At 39.6% G+C, this 20,905-nt stretch overlaps 1 long non-coding RNA gene across 1 annotated transcript in view; it reads left to right on the forward strand.

Moving 5' to 3' along the window:
• Nucleotides 1–20,905, forward strand: part of LOC116875309 — a 37,008-nt gene that overhangs the window by 15,566 nt on the left and 537 nt on the right. Inside the window, exon 3 of the long non-coding RNA XR_004384174.1 lies at nt 8,158–8,251. This is a non-coding gene — a long non-coding RNA (uncharacterized LOC116875309). The remainder of the gene's footprint in view (nt 1–8,157; nt 8,252–20,905) is intronic.

Below are 20,905 nucleotides of genomic sequence, written 5' to 3' on the forward strand. Positions count from 1 at the left end.
TAGCTCTGTCTTCTTCAGGTGCTGGACTCATTTTTAGGCTAGAGCCCCTCATGGTAGCATTAATGGGCCTCACATTGTTCAGGTCAAGTCCCTAAAGCTCTCACAGAAGAACAAGGGAACGTCATAGACTCCTTAAAGTACATTTCATTGGTCAGAATGTGATCCATGTCCATCCCTGAACCAATCAGCATGGTCACGTGCAAGACACTCTGTTGGACTTACCTTGGGGGTGGGACTTAGGCTCAAACCACATGGCTGAGTTGTGCTGGAATAGGTGAGTTTTGTGATAGAAAATGTTTGGACAAAAAAGGAAGTGAATCCTGAGGAAGCAGCCAGCAAATACCTACTTTTCCCTAAGAGCTGTTTGAAACTAGTGTAACAAAACTCCAAAGCTATAAGTATTTCATAAATTCAGTTAATACTGAGTTGAATCATGTTTCCTTTATGTAATACCTGTAGTATCTAAAATGTTATTAAAATGTCTGGTTTATTTTTTTCCTTTCGCATTTGCTTGAGGTTTTTAATGTAACCATGAATCTAAGTTTGGAAATAAAGATTTAAATAAATACGGCATCTTACAATTGCTGTCCTTCATGAGAAGTACTAAAAATCTTACAGCTCAGTATACATTTATCTTTACTAGGGACTCATGGTCACAAAATTTCTGGACAGGGAGTATAACCTGGGGCCACTGCTAACTCAGGACAGAGAAGTTTTTCTGAGGCTTTACCTCCTATGTTGTCTGCACCTAATTAGCTCCCCTGTACCTTTTCTAAAAATTTATTTATTTGAGAGAGAGAAAGAGTGAATGAGAGAGAGATTGAGCACATAAACCAGGGGGAGAGGCAGCAGAGGGGGTAAAGCAGGCTCCCCGCTGAGCAGGGATCCCGATGCAGAGCTCCTGGGATCATGACCTGAGTTGGAGGCAGAGGCTTAACCAACTGAGCCACCCAGGTGCCCCTCCCCTGTACATTTTCAAACAGCCTCTAAAAATATACTCTCTGTACCTTACCCAACAAACCCTGTAATTCCTTATTGTTTTCCTTAATAATTGCTTTCAGTCATTTCTCCGTGTCTTAGGGTGCTATGCACACATTGAATAGAATGCTGTGCAAAATAAACATTTTGTTGTAGGTCCAAAAGAACTATACCTTTTTATGTCTGAGAAAATATTTCAAAAACTTAACCACCTACTCAGCAATAAATCATTTAACAATAACCCTTTAATGCACCATTAGAACTCTTCTAGAATTTCCTGAAAGACCTGGCAGATCATTTCCATGGAAATTGGTCTCATTTTAGAGATACTATCCTAAGGAACATTCCATATTGTTAAAAAAACAAAATTCAACTGAGTAGGTTTGGAGATCTAATTGGCGTTATTCGATGATTGATGAATCAGGCAGCATCCCATCTGGGAAATAGAGGAGAGCTCTGAGTTGCACAAAATGGAAAGTTTTTATAGGCAGGAGGGTGAGACAATAAAGTCAGATGAGTGTATTGTTTCAGGTAAAATTACCTTCCCATGCGGGAAGGCCAGGGGGTCTTATCAGGCAGATTACCTTTTGGTACTGACCGTGAAATTCCAGATTGCTTTAAAATTCCACTCCTGGAACAGATGGAAGCTGCAGTTAGGTTAGATATTAAGTTGGTGGGGCTTAGTAAGTGACTCCATTTGGGACCTATTTTTTCTTTTTAACCATATAAACAATTCATATTTTCCACAATTTTTTAAAAGTTTTTTTTAAAATATTGAACTAGTATTCACATCAGGGTCTGATGAATCAGAGCAGTGCTGACATTCTGACATTCTGCATAGGCTGAATTAGACCTTACATAAGGTACAAAATAGTATGTCGTATTTTAGGAACTGTGATAGTCAGTGGTAGTGTATATAGATGTACAGAAGTAGTGAAACATTATTAAAACATTTTTATTATTCTAACCTGGGTTGCTAATTAATGGCAGTAACAAAATTTCATGCACAAATAAATTTCATGCACAATGGGAATTTATTTGAAGAAAAATTAAATGGTGAAATTATATGTCATTTTTTATATATATATATATATATATATACTGAGTTGTCCTCATTTGGAGTAACAGTCGTGAAGGTGGTATAGGAATGACTGAAATTCAGGGAATGTTGACTTTGCCCTTCAGTGTGTGCTAATGGACTTGTAAATACAAATTAAGTGTTATCTTCTATACGGAGGTGATTCTAGATTCCTGAAAGAACTCTGAAAGTTAAACAGTAACAAGTAAGTGCATTTAGTGCAAAGAAAAGCAGAATCCGCTTACACAGATTATTATTTATCCTTACATCTGTGTAAGCTGATTTTTCCTTGGCAGAAAGGTATTAGTGTAAGGAATGGCTATGTACCTTAGGAGAAGGACATTTAGAAATAAAGTGCAGAGAAAGGAAATTTGCAAGAGCAGCCCTCACCTAGAGAAAGGATGTTCTGGTAGGCTGGTTTAAGAAATCACTTGACAGGGGTGCCTGGATGGCTCAGTGGGATCGAGCCTGGTTAAGTCTCTGCCTTCGGCTCAGGTCATGATCTCAGGGTCCTGGGATGGAGCCCTGCATCCAGGGAGACTGCTTCCCCCTCTCTCTCTGCCTCCTTGTGAGCTCTCTGTCAAATAAATAAATAAAATCTTTAAAAAAAAGAAAGAGAGAAAGAAAGAAATCTCTTGACAAAAATATTGCTGTTGTCACATGGAATCCAGATTTCATTACACATTCCGGTAATATAAGTCCTTGTTCTGCTTCTTTGTTTCCCAAACACCCTTGTGATAATTGGGCTCAGTGGTCAGACTGCTCTATCTAGACTGATTGGCAGTTACACTCCTTATAAATAAGTGGCTCAAACTGCAGCTTTGTTGGTGTGGATCGGCTTCTTGAGAAGCTAATTATATTCCCATGGATGAGATTGTTTCTAAATCTGAAAGGTTGAAGGCCAGATCCTGGACTGGGTGATTGCATGAACATACGCGTCTGCTTTGTGGGGATCTGGGTGAACTGCTCCTCCAAAATATCCTGATGTCTCAAGGCTCACCTTTTCTTAACTTTTTTTTTTTTAATGTATCTTTTTTTTTTTAAGATTATTTATTTATTTGACAGAAAGAGATCACAAGTAGTCAGAGAGGCAGGCAGAGAGAGAAGGGGAAGCAGGCTCCCTGCTGAGCAGAGAGCCCGATGCGGGGCTCTATCCCAGGACCCTGAGATCATGACCTGAGCCAAAGTCAGAGGCTTAACCCACTGAGCCACCCAGGCGCCCCTCTTAACTTTTTCATCTATACTATTCATGTTATTGTGATTTGAACCAAGTTCTTAATGTTATTTTATGTCATATTAACATGGGAGATAGTTTGCAGATATCCTCTTAAGGAAAAAAGTTATTAATTTCTGTCTTTTATTTTTGAAAATAGAAGGACTCGATGTTTTGCAAGAAATGTTGAGTTATTTGAGTTTCCACCTGCCTGAATTGAAGCATTGGACACATTAAATATTTCTCATTCGAACTGTTGTGTATCTTTCTCTTTTCTTCATTGCCAGCTTTTTTGAATGAGCCATTTGCTCTCACTGCCTCCACTTCTTTGGTGCCAAGTCTCCCCTCCACCCCCTACCATCTGGCTCCCACTTCCATTATTCTGCTGAAACTCTGTTAGGTTACTGATAATAGAGCTTCTTAATCCTCATTTCACTTGACTAATCTGCAGAGTTGAATGGCCTGTTTTATGCCATTCTTTTGAAAGCATACCTCCTTCCTTTTCTGATGCCCAAGACCTACTGTCTCCTCTTACTTTTTCTCCTGACAGTGCATACCCCTTTCTCTCTGGTGTATTTTACTGCAAGCTTTTTTGAAAAATAAATATAGTGTGGCAGATGAGTCTCATCTTCTATTCTCTCCCTCCAGTCCAGTCTATTATCCTATTCTGAAATTGCGTTATCATTGATATGCTCTTCTGTATTTGTGTATGCACATACAGTGTATGTTATTTTAGGTTGTAAAATTTCACATATACAGAATCATGGCATCCTTTGTAGCTTGCTTTTACTGAACATTATTTGAGAATTACCTATTTTGATATATCTAGATTGAGTTAATTGATTTTAATTGCTCTGTAATCATTTGTTTATAAATGACAGTTTTAACTACCCTTTAAATATAGAATTTAAAAAAAAATAAATACAGACCTTTTAAATTAAGATTGATTGTTTAGAGCCATTTTAGGTTCACAGCAAAATTGAGGGGAATGTACAGAGATTTCTCATCTCTATACTGCCTACCCTCACACTTGCATAACCTCCCTCATTATCAATATCCCCACCAGAGTTGGCATTTGTTACAATTGATGAACCTATATTGACACATCACAACCACCCAAACTCCATAGTTTACACTACAGTTCACTTTTGGTGTTGTAAGTACCATGAATTTGGGCAGATGTATGCTGACATGTATCTACCATACAATATCCTGTAGAATAGATTCCCTGCCCTAAAAATCCTCTGTGTTCTGCCTATTCATTCCTTCCTTCCCACAAACCCCTGACAACCACTGACTTTTTTATTGCCTCCATAGTTTTGTCTTTGCCAAAAAGTTACAGTTGGAATCATATAGTATGTATCTTTTTTAGACTGGCTTCTTTCACTCAGTAATATGCGTTTAAGTTTCCTCCATGTCTTTGTTGGTTTAATAGCTCATTCTGATTTAGTGCTGAATAGTATTCCATTTTCTGGGTGTACCACACTTTGTTTATCCATTCACCTACTGAAGAGCATATTGCTTCCAGGTTTTGGCAGTTATGAATAAAGCTTCTATAAACATCTGTGTGCAAATTTTTGTGTGGGTCTGTTTTCAACTCCTGAATACAAACTTTTAAGAGACTTTGTTGTTATTATTTTATATTTTTTTAAAGTGATTTCATCTATTCCCATCCCACCAGCTACCAGTTATAGACCAGTGACCTCCACAACTCCATTTGCCTTAGAGATCAAGTTGGGGATAATTTCAGCAATCTCCATGTATGTATTTTTTGTAGGTATTGAGCTTGTTTAAATTGCCCATTGTTATTACTCGTGGAAACTTTCATTTCTTCTCACCCCTTATTACTACCGTTGCAAACACTACTAATGTCCCAGTCACGAAAGTAGAAAACTTGGGATCACTTTTTATAACCTATTTCTGTCTTCTTTTTTTTCTCCTAATTGTTTATCTAATCCTGATTCTATATACACAATGTCTGGGTTTTTTTTTCTATGTCCACTTCCATTGGGTTAGACCAAGCCTTTATTATTCTTACTGAACTAACACAATTTCCTTCCTAAATATTTGCCATGCACCTAGTTTCCCCCCATTACTGTTTATCCTTCATCATGCTGCCATAGTTATCTTTCTAAAAAAGAGCAGATAAATTGTCTAGAAAGGGATAGTAAATATTTTAGGCTTTGTGGATTATGTGGTCTCTGTGGCAACTATTCAACCCTGCTGTTATAATATGCTAGTCATTAGACAAGAATACATAAATGACTAGGTATGGCTGTGTTCCAGTAACACTTTGCTTATAAAAATAGTAAGCTAGATTTGGCCCAGGGCTATAGTTTGCTGACCCCTGTCCTACAACATAACTTGGATCATGTATCTTCCGATTTTCTACAGAAAATGCCTTTCCATTTTCTACAGAACATGATGTTCACCATCCTTCTAAATCTGACGTTACTAACTTACCACTTAGGGTCAATTGCCTCAAGCTCTGAAATTTCCATCTGTAGTCTCATACGTTCCTTGATATCTCCTGATTTGATGGCGATGGAAAAGATGGTTTGGTGGTAGGTGGGCTTGGGGATTTAGTTATGAGAGGATGAAAATGCTTCCATCTGATAGTTCCATAGTCTCAGTAAATGATGGGCAAGGATACCTGCTGAGAGTCAAAGGTGGAAGAGGGGGAGTAGAAGATCAAAGAAAGAGGATCCTGATCAATAGCATTCTGGGGAGCAGAAACGTAAAATTATTAGAGAACTGTAGCAAGATTTCTGGGTCATACCAAGATTCAAACTGTGGCCTGAGATTATGACTTTAAAGTGAAACTAGTTAGGAGATCACCTAATCTGTGATCGGTAACACTACTGCATGAACAAGGAGAAAGTCTGAAGTCAGAGGAGTTCATACATGGATTGGGGTTTTTGTAGGGTGAGCTCAGTTGAGGGAGGAAGGAACTGAGAGTTGAAAGTAATTGCAAAGGGGCAGCCTGTTGATGATAACGGAATCTGTGCCAAACAGGATGAGAAATCATGACAGGAGGGGACTGACTGATGGATAATGAGAAAGTGGGAGGATGAGAGGATCAGATGTCCCTACAACATTGAAGAACTGTGTGGTTGTATGGAAGTACTTGTGCCCACGGAATATATGGGAAGCTGCCATAGTTAAATGTTTCAATAGGATGTTTTTTAAAAGGTTTGCATTTTTTAAGAGGTGTAAAGGTCAGGGGTGTGACCATAAGATAAATGACTGAAGTGGAAAAGAAAAAGTGTCGATGGAATATAGAAATCAAGAAACTGAGAAACTGGGGCTTTTTGATGGGTTGTCCACTTAGTTATTGAAGTCACCCAGGATAAAGAAAGGAAACCCAAACGGAATAGTGCCAGGAACAGAAGGCTAGTGAAAGCAGAGGTAGGATGAGGAGGTTGGGAAGAGCATGTAAGAAGGTGTGGGAAACAGTGATCTATCCAAATGACATTAGCATTGAAAGAACAGTGATTTTTGTAGAAGGGTGGGGTGAGATAATTTGGAAGCAGAAAAGGGGAGCAAGGAATTCACCTATCTCAGTGAACTCAATATGATCAACTCCTGGCCCTAATGTTTGTTCAGGGCCCAGGCAGGTTTCAAGTAAGTTTAGGAGGTGAAGGGAATAAATATCTGAAGAATAAGAAATCGCTTATTCATACTGGAGTCACGGGAGACACTCAGGGTTTGTTTGGGAAGAGAGGGAAGTGGAGAGGATATACAGTTTATGAATTAAGAGTCTGTGAGAAAAAGAATGACTTGGGCTGGGATTCCTGCAAATTACTGAAGCATGATGGCATCAGTTCCAAGAGACTCACCTTGTAATCCTCTTGGTGATGCGTTGGCCTCGGGACTAGTGGCTATTCCTTCAGTAACTTTGAAAGTTCTAGATTCATCTGCTACAATGAGCTCAGTCAACTTGGGTGAGGCAATAAACCTCTAAAAACCTTGGCTTTTCCATCTATGCTGTGAGGAATTGGTCTAAATAATCTCTTGAACTTCAGACATTTTAAATATCTGAGAGTAAAGAAATAAGGTCATGCCACACATGAGTTTGCAGTATTAAAAATAAATATCTATCTTGCAAATCAGTGATGTATCAAGAGTTAATATTAGAAAGAAAGATATCTGAGAGTTTATACATATGCCTCATTTGGCTTCAGAGCATGTTAATGATTTCTACAAAACAGATATGTCACAGAACAATCCAGCATATTTTAGAGATATTTGGTAACGCCTTCCTGCTAAAGCAAATATGCTTTGTTAGCTCACAAATATGAAATAGTAATAGATTTATGATATCTCGAATGCTAAGTAGTAAAGTTGAAACTGATTTGCCAACCTTATCCTCTTCTTTTTTTTTTTAAGGGTCTATTTATTTATTTGACAGGGAGAGAACACAAGTAGGCAGAGAGGCAGGCAGAGAGGGGGGTGGGGTGGGGAAGCAGGCTCCCTGCTGAGCAGAGAGCCTGATGTGGGGCTCGATGTGGGGCTCGATCCCGGGACCCTGAGATCATGACCTGAGCCAAAGGCAGAGGCTTTAACCCACTGAGCCACTCAGGCACCCCAACCCTTATCCTCTATATCCTTATTCCCTTCCCCATTCAGTTTATATCATTAGTTAACTATACTATTATTATAACAGTAGAATAATGCATGAATGAGATACTTGAAAGTATACAATCATAATTGGTAAAGGGAATGAGTTAGTGAGGAGGTTCATTCAATCAAGAATGAAAATGCTTCACAAGTGTTTAATATTTCGACTAATTTCCTACTAACCTACTTAGTTGAATTGATCGATTAGTTCAGTTAACCCTGTTACCACACTAATAGCCTACTTGTTAAAAACTTTATTTCACTCCAGATTATGAATCAGCTTTGGGTCCAGTCAGATGACGGATCTTATCAGCTGAGGAGTTTGTCCTGATGTCTCGATTTTAGCTGAGTTTGGTGTCCAGGTAGGTGTTTTATTGAATGGCTAAGACTCTCTTCAAAGAGATAGATCTCTAAGAGAAAAAACCAGCAAAGTTTGAGCTTTGTTGGAAAAGGACATTGGATAAAATCAAAGGGGGGGGTGTAATGTGGACATTATATATTCCTTATTTGCAAATAATGCTATATATTGGAGCTAAAACCTTTTACATGTGAATTAATTTCACTCACTTATAGGCAAAATGTTAAAAAAAATTGGAACGTTTCATTAGTTGGAAAATGTATATGTGTAAAAGTGGTGTAGAGGTTTCTTTATCTTAGGATATTGGATGGAATTTAAATGTTCGTATTCGAGATATTTTATTTCATACTAGGTATTGCAATTACAATTTGGGTAATTGGCCACTAGATGGCAGGACTGTAATATGCATGTGGGTCAGAAGACACCATAAAGGGGCATTCTGTAGGTGTAGATAATTTTAAAAGTCAACACATGGAATTCCTTGTAATACAGTTTAAATGTACAAGTTAAGCAAATACTTACATGTTGGGATTTTTGTAAATGCTGGAGACACAAAAATTAATGTTATATGACCTATGTCACCAAAGAGACGATAGTTGGAGATAGGTGTGAGGTCTTGTTTTTTAAAGCACTAGTGTGGTAAACACTGTCATTACAGATTTTTTATTTCAAAGTGTAATGGGAACTTGGGACTATTAAAATTAATTCTGCCTGTGATGATGTTGAGACAAGCAAGTTCTTGGAAAGTTACAGAGAATGTAAAAGTCTGAGGAGGAGCTTGTCTTCTAAAAAACATAATCCAAAAAAAAAGTACAAAAATAACATCTTTTACTGTTATGGATAAAGTAACAATGTAAAATTTGAAATAAGATTAAAAAATGAACCTAATTCTTTTTTTTTTTTTTTAAGATTTTATTTATTTGTCAGAGAGAAAGGGCACAAGCAGGGGGAGCAGCAGGCAGAGTGAGAAGCAGCTCCCTGCTGAGCAAGGAGCCCCATGTAGGACTGTATCCCAAGACCCTGGGGTCATGACCTGCGCCAAAAGCAGACACTTACCCCACTAAACCATGCAGTGGCTAATTCCTATGTAATCTTCACTTCTACTCCAGTGGTTCACAACCAAGGACAATTTTGCCTCCCACGGCACATTTGGCAACATCTGGAGACATTTAAAAAAACAAACAAACATTTTATTTTTAATCTCTATACCCAGTGTGCAGCTTGAACTCACAAACCCAAGGTCAAGAATCACACCCTCTACCAACTGAGCCAGCTAGATGCCCCATCTGGAGACATTTTTGGTTGTCACAGTTGGGGGGAGGGTGCTGCTGGCATCAAGGATGTAAAGGTCAGGGATGCTGCTAAACAGCCTAGTATGAACAGGACAGGCCGCCACAAGAAAACATTACCTGGCCCGAAATGTCAACAGCACCGAGGTATTGTAAGAATAGGTAAGTGAATCTAGACGTTTAAAATTGGACAAGAGAACACAGGTAAAATTCAGCATTTTGGAACTTGAAAACTGTAATTTTTGTCTCAAGTTCAGGAGCAGATGACATCTGGTGTTTGGGAGAAAGAAAGTCTGGAAACAGCACCTTGGATTAAAGATATCTGGGCAAGTGAACTCAATGGCATTCGAATATGTACAGTTGGAGCTAGGACAACACAAGCTTGGTTTTGCCTTGGCTAATAAGGGTTAGAGGGCGGAGTGGCCAGAGTCAGAACCGTGGAACATGCAGATCAGGGTTTGGGTCTCAGCTTTGGCATTTATTAGCTGCGTTATGACTCATTTTACTTCCCAAGTTTCTATTCCTTTAAAATGGGGAAACTTGTTGAGAGGATTAGAAATGTGTATTAAATACCTAGGACATAAAAGGTACTACGTAAATGGTATTTAACATGACTGAGGTATTGTTAAGAGTCCAGTTATATCTCCCCTTGCACAGTTGTCTTTGCCCCTTTTGGAAAATTAGTCAGAATACAACTGTATGTCATAACATTGAAAATAGAAAAACATATGAATTGTGGGATGGGGAAAGGAAAAGTAAATGACAAAACACAGAACTTTTGCAAGACATCATTGGAAGAAGTATCGAAAGCTGAGTCAGAATCTCTAAGCTTTCTGAACAGTATTGTTATCTGTCAGGGAGAAAATAGCTAATATTTCCATGAGGAGGCGAGGGGGTCTGGGGGTGGGGGTAGGGGAAGATGATGCTGTGATTAGCCAAACACAGCCTGGCTAAATCCAACTGCGCTGTTCCTTCACCGACACAGCTGAAGGGAATGAAGCTCACAACCAAGCTGACTGTTGTCACTTGCTGTCACTACCACAGTTCCAAAGTAGGTGATATTGCCCTACAGTGATACTGTGTATCTCCAGTCCATACTCTCCTTGTTGATTACTTCATGCTTTCTGAACTTCAAACCTCCTTCTTACCATAATCACTCTTGGCTAATGATCTTGGTTCCTATTTCACTGGCAGAATAGAAGCCTTCACAGGAGAACTTCCATGCACTCTCACACTTCATCTACTCACCTCATGCTCCTGTTTCCCTTCAGTCTACCTTCTTTCTCCATTACTAAGCATGCACTTGAACCATCTGTACTCTTAGCTAAGGCCAGCCTCTCACGGATAGACTACACTCCATCCCTTTTCACCACTAAAGGCATGATTCCAGTAATTCTCACCCATTCTCTTGGATCATAACTATCCCCGATCTTTTGGATCATTCCTATCACCATACCAACTGCTGTTATTTCTCCCATTAATATTATTATTATTTTTTTTTAGCTGTGCCAGCTTCATTTTGCTTCTTTTGTATAAAACAAAACTTTTTAGAATCCTCTGTATTGACCGGCTGACTTTCTCTGCTTCCGTTTACTCTTGAACTCAATCCATTAGGCTTTCAGCATCACCGCTCCACAAAAACTCTGCTTTTCACTAGGGCAATTTGTATTGTTAAATTCAATAACCAGATCTCATGCCTCATCTTCCCTGAACTATTAGCAGCATTTGATATGGTCAGTTACGTTTTCCTCCTTAAAGCATTTTCTTGGTTTTCTAGCTACCACACCTTGCTGGCTTGCTTTCTGCTTTGTTCCTTCTCAATCTCTTGCTTTCCCTCTACATGCTCCCTCTCCCAACCTCTGTATCTTGGAATGCCCTGTAGTTAGTCCTGAGAACTCTTCCTTTTCTATCTATATGCAGTCTCTTCATAATTTTATCCTTTGTCATGGCTTTAAATACCATATGCTGATGATTCCCATATTTAGATCTCTGGCTTAAACCTCTATCCTGAATTACAGGCTTGTTGCCTAAACTTCCTAAACCTCTTCAGTTCTATCTCAAATTAATGTGTCTAACACTGAACCCTATATATAAACTCCCAAACTTCTTCATTTCAGTTAATGGAAGTGTAATTCTTCATTTGCTGAGCCCCAAACTTTGGAGTGATGCTTGCTACCCCCTCTATTGTATTAAAAACATCTCACATCTAAAGTGTCAGCAAATTCCATTGTCGGGCTCTGTTTTCAGTTATATCCCAAATCTGTCTTATCAATCCATTTCTCCAATGGCATCTTCTCAGTGATGCTGCCGTTTGATCACTCAATCTAAAATTTAACACGTATTTTTAAACATTTTCTCTATACTCCTTTCCTGATTTAGCTTTTCTCCTTAACACTCTCTAGATACCATGTATTTCTATTCTGTGATTTCTTCTGCTCTTTGTCAATCTTCCATCTCCAAGAGAACAGGGATTTTTGTCCATTTTGCCCATTATTAGAATAGCAGTGCCTAGAACAGGGTTTGCCATACAGCAGATATGTTTATTGAATTTTAAATGACTATTTTGTTGAGTGAACATCAAATGAGTCTGGTAACCCTGTAACCAATCACAATGGGAAGAAAGGTTAGAATAAACATGAAAATTTGTCACACAGTAATACTCAGCAATGTAATTTGGCAAAAAATATCAAAAAACATTTCCTCTCAGAATCACTAAAATTACTTGAAATCCTTCAGAGCCATAACTAATGGTCAGAGATATAAGTGTTGCCAAATGGCTTGGTGAAGAATAGGCAAAACTAGCAAAATTCAGTTCTCCTATGAATATATCTGGATGTTTTCCAGATATATTCATAGGAGAACTGAATTTTGAAAGAGCTACCCTTAAGGTAGCTTAAGAAAGCTACCCTTCTTAGCGACTTTGACAACCCTATTTGTTTTAAGGTTTCTTGACTGGTATCTTAATTGATTGCTGTGACTAAAATAAGTAACCCAAAATGTTAGGAAATAAAATAATTTGTTTTATGGCTTATAATTCCATGGCTTCTCTGGGTAATTCTTCCCAACATGGTATCGTCCAGGGTCACTGGGACAGCATTAGTCATCTGAAGTCTTGACCAGGAGCTCAGCCAGACTTTTCAGCCAGATTTCAGTTCTTTCCACATGGTCCTTACACTGAGCTTGAAGTTACTGTGACTGGGTTCCAAAAGCAAGCATTTTAAGTAGGGAGCAGAAGCTGCTGGGTCATTTAAGGGTTAGACCCAAAACAGGCACAGTATCAGTTCTGTTTTATTCTATTAGAGTCATCATAAGCCCAGCCCAGAGACTGTGGAAGGGGGATTGCACAAGAAGTGTGGTTCATTAACTATCTGCCACATTGGGTACATTTATTAGACACCTCCGGAACACTGAAATGCATTCCTTAAGCCTACATCTGGTTTCAGCTGAAGCCAAACTGTATACTCCTGTACAAGTTCAGACTGACTTTGCACTTCCTACTTCAAGTGAGAGCCAGATTTTTCAGCTTCTGCCCCAAATCCTTCTCTGATACCAGGGAACCTGAAAATACAGGTGTCTTACCTTCTAGGACAACCTTATATCAGTGGGAGATGGAAACTCTGGCCTCTTGTTCCTTGGGAAGATAATTCTTGGTAACATGATGTCTATATCAGGACCCTCAATATGTTCTGATGAATTGAGCTTCTTTCGCCCATTGTGAGAACTTTGGTTATGGACACTTAACTTTGGATTTTTCTACTTTCTGAACTCACTTTCCTTGGTCCCTCATTCCTATGTCCCAGGACCTCCTCCCTAATAAACTACCTGCATTCAAGATCTTTCTGACTCTTCTTTTTTGGGGAAAAAACTTAGACATTTTATCTAATGAGAAAAATCCTTTCATGTTTCATTTAAAGAACAAAGTTGGGACTTCTGAAAATGGTTGAACCTGTGTGTATAAATTCCAGTCTTTCCATTTCAGTAAAAGGGTTTATAGTCTAAGGGCTGAACATGTGTTTCAGTGTATAAAGCTAATTGAAGTTTAGTCCTTTGTTAAATGGAAACCAACTGGAGAAGATGACTCATTCTGTCTTGGCCATTCCTGCAAAGAAGTTGGATGGCTCCAGATTTAGAAACAGTGCATTTAAATGTGCATGCAACTTTTCTTTTTTCAAGATAAATTAAACTTTACTGGAAAGATAATACTTTTCCGTAGGAAAGGTGATTGTTGCAAAACTTTCCTGTCTTAGGAAAAGAAAATATTCAGTCCAGAACTTTTAAGTATGGTGTATAAGCTAAGAGCTGACACCTTAATTCAGTGAACAATCCAGTTCAACTGAAAGAAATTTTTATGCAAATTTTGGAAGAGTTTCAATATAAATGTGTGTGTGTTTACACTAGTTGAATTGATATTTGAAAATACATATTTGAAGTAATGTACTTAAGGTATATTTCTTTTACAATTTATTTGTATATCATCTTCAAAAAATGATCTGTAGCTACTTAAAATGATTCATGAATGTGACCAGGTAGAAGATATTGGAATTAAAAGAAGAAAGTGTAACAGCATGGGGCACAGAGCAGGTATATATCCAAATATATGTGCTTCTATGTTGGCCTTTGTCATCTCTACTCCACTTGGAATGAATATAGAAAAATACCTGCAGAAGGCTGAAGTTCTCCCCAAAATACAATTTGGATCTTTTCTGGTATACAGATGAACATAAAATGGAATTCAAGAGTTCTGCTCTGTGTAGCATGGCAACGATTGATTTAGCTTGAAAACAATTTAAAGCAGTTATAGTCAGGTACTTGCTTCAGCTGAAAAACCACAAAAACAGAATTCTTGAAAATTCTCTTTTTAGCACCTGTGGAATACTTGACCTTGAAGAGCTATTCCCTCACAAGATGCTCTTTTTGTTCAATGTTCACCAAGATAACTGAGATAACTTGTTATATTGGCCTGTTGTTTAAAATTGGTTAAAAGTTCTGGGGACATCTTCCAAAAATAACTATTTTCACATTTAAAAAGTTGGTCAGTAACAATGTTTTCTGGCAATAATGAGCTTGCAGAACCTGTTGTTTGTTCAAGCTACTCACGATTTGAGATAATAATATAACCACATCATTAGTCTGTAAAACATTGTTCATCTTTCTGTTTTCTATGGGACTATGTCCAATTCATCTGAAAACAGCATCTGATCGTTAAGAATCAAGTTATAAAGAGTGGTGGGGATAATAACTTTGCTTTACCCTTGTGGAAAATTTCAACTCTTCTATCAGAAATCTATTTTTGATAAATTTAAAGATTATTTTAGGTTGCTGTTCTAGTTGGAGAATAGCTTGAATTCATTTTGGTGTTACATGATTAAAAAAAAAAAAAATAGTATGGCTTACAAGCTGTCAGTTCTCTGGGCAGCCAGCCCCCAGGATGACATTCACAAACCCACAGGACTTTCCAAAATTCCAGTTTATCTAGGTTGAACCCACAATTTCCCCTTGATGACAGCCCAAGAATGTTGATGTTAGCTCTTTTTTGTTTTTTCCTTTTATCCACTCAGCCCTGCCTCCAACCCCCCAAAACTGTCATTCCAACTCTAGAACTTTGTTTTTTGCTCTAGGTTATACCACTGTAATAACAATGCCTTTAGCCAAACCACTTAACCTTTCCATGTCTCATTCCTCAGCTGAAAGCACCTACCTCATGGGGTTGTGGTGATTAAATGAGTTCATACACATAAACTGTTTAAGGCAGGAAAATTTATTTTTTTTTTCTTCTACCTTCCTAGGCCTTCTGTAAATTGGCTGATAAAAAGATAAACTTGGAAAGAGTTTCTTAGCATGTACATTGCATACATACAGAGCACTCAGAGATGAGGAATTCAAAGGAGTGGGTAGAATTTGGGGTCTATATACTAACTTAGGGTAGATGATGGAAAAGAACACATATGAAAGAGCAAATGACTTTTTGGAAAGATAAATGGGTCCTTAGAGGCATATATGGGAGATATGATATTTTGTGACAGTGTGTATCTGGGTGTGGTGCCGACTTCTTGTCTCCCAGAAGCTATTAGAGTAGCTCCTGGGAGGAGATTTGTGACAACTGTGTTCTTTTGGGAGGCCCTGCTTTGAGGCAGATAAGGGATTTCAAGAACTCAAATGCCTTCAGTTCAAAATAATCCTGTCAAAGTGGCATATTTTGGGGATGGCATATCCTGATCCCCTTCAGTGTATAAGACCATGTAATACTCTTAGAACATTCCTGACAAATAGCAAACACTCTCTGAATGCATGGTGCTGTTACTGTGATGATTGCTATGATGGAATTCTGTTTGAGCATCCGTAAGTGAAGGTTTGGGTTGAGCTTTGCTTGTACCAGAGCTCATGTCCACTAAGTTAAAGGTGAGGAAGATCTAAGGGCACCTGGGTGGCTCCGTCAGTTAAGCATCTGACTCTTGGACTCTTGGTTTCAGCTCAGGTCATGATCTGAGGGGTCATGGGATCAAGGCCTGGTCAGGCTCTGTGCTCAGCGGGGAGTCGGCTAGAGAGTCTCTCTCTTTCCATCTCCCTCTGCACCACCTCCCCCACCCCCCGACTGCCTGCTCACACACACTCTCTCTCTAAAATAAATAAGACAATCTTTTTTTTTTTTTTTTAAATAAGAAAAAGGTGAGGAGGCTCTAATCCCTCACTTCTCTTTCTCCTTCCTTCAAGATTCTGAACCAATTGAGAGCAAGCAAGATAGTAGTGCTGCCTGGCACAGAGATGGTGTGGCTGGAAGCCGACCTCCGAGCCCCTGGGAGGTTTGTACAGTAGGCGCTTGAGGCAGCACAGGCGGCAGTGAGCCAAGAACTGTGCAAGGTCCAGGTCCAAGGGTCCAAGGTCCCTCTGAGAGTGCAGATGTTTGCTTTACATTTTAAAAATTAAAGCTGAAAGTGCTCCGGCTGCCACTATAGAGGCTAGGCTCTCTCTTTCCAGCCGACAATTATAATTCTCCTCTCCGTTGGCAAAGGAAAAGCTGGGTAGGAACCAATTTGACTTTGTTAACCTGATACTACTCCTTGTATTTACTAGTTGGGTGTGAGCTAAATCACATTACAGAAACCCGTGTGGCAGAACTGTCCAGTGAAGTTGTGACTCATGTTTCCTCTTCCCTTTAAGGTTAAATCTGAATGTCAGATCCTTAACTCCTGCTGGTATGCGGCAAGTGGATGCAGGCCTCGGCCCCTGCCTGTGAGGTCCTGCCCACCTGCCAGCAATGGGAGGGACACAGGATCAGCTCCACCAGGGCTTCGTGGAATTCATGAAGTTACGACACACACAAACAGAGCAAACCCTGTGTCTAGAATTTTCACTCTGCTGGGTTTTTTGTTGTTGTTATTCGTGCATTTTTAATATCCTCTGTGACACTCTCTGAGTTTGCTGACCCGCAGGCCTGGAGCTAATGCACCATATGAAACCATGTAAAGTTCCGCAGCATAGAGCAACCATTAAATCAATGTCAGTTATTACTATTATTACCCCTGATCAATAGAGAAACGCGGCCTACTGGATACTGGTTTCTCCCAGGTCTACCCCATCAGTTCAGTCACCCCTTGTATGAGAAGTTGCTAGTAATTGCAATTTGCTAAGAATGGAAGATTTTTTTCCTTGGCATTTCTGAGAAGGCAGAAATGTTTGTCAAAGTCTCCAACACTTTGCTTAGAGAAAGGAAATGTTGATGGAAGTTCCTACATTTTGAGCCAAGGCAGAAACACACAGTGCGGATAATGAAGTTTCTATTTATAACATAGATTTGTACAGATTTCTCCACTGGAAGAACACAGGCAGTTGGACTACAGATCCCACATGTGTCCAAATATATTTTGTGTGACTTAGCTAGTCTCAAGGCTTCCCCGGGCCTGCAAACACAAGCAGATGGTCCTGGCAGGGGTGACACCACAGCCTGTTTGCTGAAAGCTTCCTCTAGAGGCTTCCTTTGGGGGAGGGAATGTGCACACTCAGTAGGGTGACCATGATCGTGCATCTGGTTTGTCTAGACTGGCCAGTGTTCTTCTGTTGCATTAGCATCTCGAGTGGTTTGGCATTTGTCACTCTCAAAAATGTTCCAGTTTAGGTGATAAATTATATGCTTACTTCAACATGAAGACACATCATATTTTCAGCTTGCCAAGGAATAAGTTCTAAAATCATAGAAGAAGATTTCTTTGCTAATGCATTAGACAATTTTGCAATAGAAGCCATAAAACTGATAGAGGTAAGAATGATGGATCTATCTGTGTCTCTAAGAAATAGCTTGGGAATTAGAAGATCGAAAAGACCAAACACAGAGAAATTAGTAATGAAAAATCAAGAAGCCTAGCAGGCAGTTAACATGAACAGCCCCCAACATTTTGTAGACCTTAGTCTTGGGGTCCCAACCAGCCAAAATGCAGAGGAGGATTCTTGGAGAGTGCAGATTATGCTCCAGGACCACCACCACTCTCTGGTGGTGCTGTATAAGTCTTGGCTCATCGGTTGCTTGTGGAGCAGTACACTCTACATCCAGCCGGTTGAGCCCAGCTGAGTCCAGATATGGGGTGAGTCTGCAGGATTTCTGACTGACCATTAATCCCCACTGGATTGGGGGTCACTAGTGAGATGGCTGGAATCAGGCAGTGGGTTAGATCCCTCCATCTGGAGATAGCTAAGTCCCCTCTCACTTTCTGAAACTTTTCAGTATGTTCCAAATGGCAGGGTGTGAGAGGTAGGGAGAAGACCGGAAGATTGGTTTTGGGTAAGAATTCTTTCAATGGGAAAATCTTGCAATGGAAGACACAAAGCGGTCAGGCATTTGGGGGCAGAAAAGGGAATTGTCATTACCAGAGTTACCAATGTGGCTTAGATCCAAATTTGATAAAAGTATCCTTTGAAGGATTCTAGTTTTCACAGGATAGCATCCTGTACTTTCTAGGGACAAAGAAAAAGGCCTGGAAAAGTCCAGCCCAACCATTTCCCTATACTTTCAGAATTTGGGAGAGTGAAGGGGTTGGGGACAGGATAATAGAGGTAGAGGGGAGGCAAAGATCATAATCAGAAAGTGTGAGGAAAGATACAAAGTATGAAAATATCATATAACATGTAATAATGCCATATATTTTTAGTAGACACACAGAAAAAAGAATTATACAAACACACGTAGGTTGTATGCACCCAGTATAAGGAAACAGTGATCCTGGGGAAAAAAGGAGGGGACAGAGATGGGCCACTGCAGGGCTTTTAGTTGTCTTTGTCATTATTCTTCTCCAAATTATATTGGAAGTGAATACTTTGAAAGCAGTGACAGGACTCTGATTTCTAAGTTCCTGGATTCTTACGGGTCCTCTGAGAGCTCCATAACTCTTGACTTCCCACAGGGGTCAAGCCAGAACTGCATATTCTTGTATGAGGTTCACCTTGCTCTTCCCTCCTAGCATGCTATTACCAACATTTGCCTAAAACCCAATTATTATACATTTTGGTTACCATGGATTCTGAGTCACATATTTTCTCTCTCTCTTTTTTTTAAAAAGATTTTATTTATTTATTTGACAGAGATCACAAGTAGACAGAGAGGCAGGCAGAGAGAGAGGAAGGGAAGCAGGCTCCCTGCTGAGCAGAGAGCCCGATGTAGGGCTTGATCCCAGGACCCTGGGATCATGACCTGAACCGAAGGCAGAGGCTTTAACCCACTGAGCCACCCAGGTGCCCCATATTTTCTCTTAAGGAGAATGGTGTAATATATATATATTTGGTGTGATATTTTAACAAGTAAACTTTTTGGCCAATCAGTGACCCATATGCCGTGGGGGTGGGGGGGGGGGACGTGGGGGTGGAGGTAATGGCCCTGGGAAGAGTTTATACTGTGCAGGAAGTAGAATGAATTAAAGAAAATCCAATAAAGCAGTGGGTGCATGGCAAAAATGGGCTACAATGCATAGGAGGGGGTTTTCCTAGTTATAATAAGGACTCTGCCCCCTATTCATACCTTTCCAGACCAGTGATTCTCAAAATGTCACCAGTTCACAACATCAGCATCACCTGGACCCCAAATTAGACCCGCTGAATCCCAAACTATGGGGCTGGTGCCAGCATTCTGTGTTTTACAAGCCCTCTAGGTGATTCTAAGACACACTAAAGTTTGGTAACCATTTCTCTGGACTCACTTCTTGTTGCCCACAAGAAAGGCCATTAAAAATCACCATCACACAAGGTGCCTGGGTGGCTCAGTGGGTTAAAGCCTCTGCCTTCGGCTCAGGTCATGATCTCAGGGACCTGGGATCGAGTTGCGAATCGGGCTCTGCTCAGCGGGGAGCCTGCTTCCCCCTCTCTCTCTGCCTGCCTCTCTGCCTACCTGTGATCTCTGTCAAATAAATAAATAAATTCTTAAAAAAAAAAATCACCGTCACTGTTGATTTGAATAAAAAAGAAGAAATGAGAGAACAAAGAGAGTCAACAAAACCCAAGGCCTAAGCTAGTAATTGAAGTAAACTATTAGAGAGCACTAACAATAATGTAAACAAAATTAAACATAACGATTGAAAATTATAGAAAAACCTAAAATCAAGAAAAAGATCTAAGATAATGCTAAAATTAAAATGCAATAAAATAAGCTAAAAATTAAAACTAGAAGAAGGGGGAAATGAGTGAAACTTTCGATAAAAATAACATCTGCCCCATGTATCCTTCATACCAGGTGCTCTTCTAAGAAAGGTGACTCTTCTAACTCATGTAATTTTCTCAATAACCCCATCAGACAGAACCATTACTATTTCCATTTTATGTCAAGGGAAAGCAGGCACAGAAAGAGTAGGTACTTTGCCCAGAGTCATACAGCTTGTTAGGTAAAATGAAGAGCAAAAATCCAGCTAGGAGAGTGATAAAAAACACACGTACTAAGAGAGGCCAGTTAAAAATAAAAATAAAGCTCATGAGGTTAATGAGGTTAAAATGAAAGGTCAAGGGGCACCTGGGTGGCTCAGTCAATTAAGTGTCTGACTCTTGATTTCAGCTCCGGTCATGATCTCAGGGTCCTAGGATTGAGTCCCACATCCCACTCTGTGTTCAGCATGAAGTCTATTTGTCCCTCTCCCTCTGTTCCTCCCCTGGTGCACACACTCTCTCTCTCTCTCTCTCTCTCTCTCGAATAAATAACTAAATAAAGTCCTTAAAAAAATAATAAAATGAAAAGTCGAGAAGTAGAGGAGGAAAAATATACTTGTGGAAGCAAAGAGGAACAAGGTCTGTAATGGAGTGTGGAGGTGGATGTGCTTTCCTAGCATCAGGGCGGGGGCTGAAGAAGAGTGTGGAGAGTCTGGCACACCCTCATGGCTTCCCTATCATTTGACCCTCCC

The sequence above is a fragment of the Lontra canadensis genome, unplaced genomic scaffold (assembly GCF_010015895.1).
Source record: "Lontra canadensis isolate GAN:19392208 unplaced genomic scaffold, GSC_riverotter_1.0 scaffold2, whole genome shotgun sequence".
NCBI classification, from domain to species: Eukaryota; Metazoa; Chordata; class Mammalia; order Carnivora; family Mustelidae; genus Lontra; species Lontra canadensis.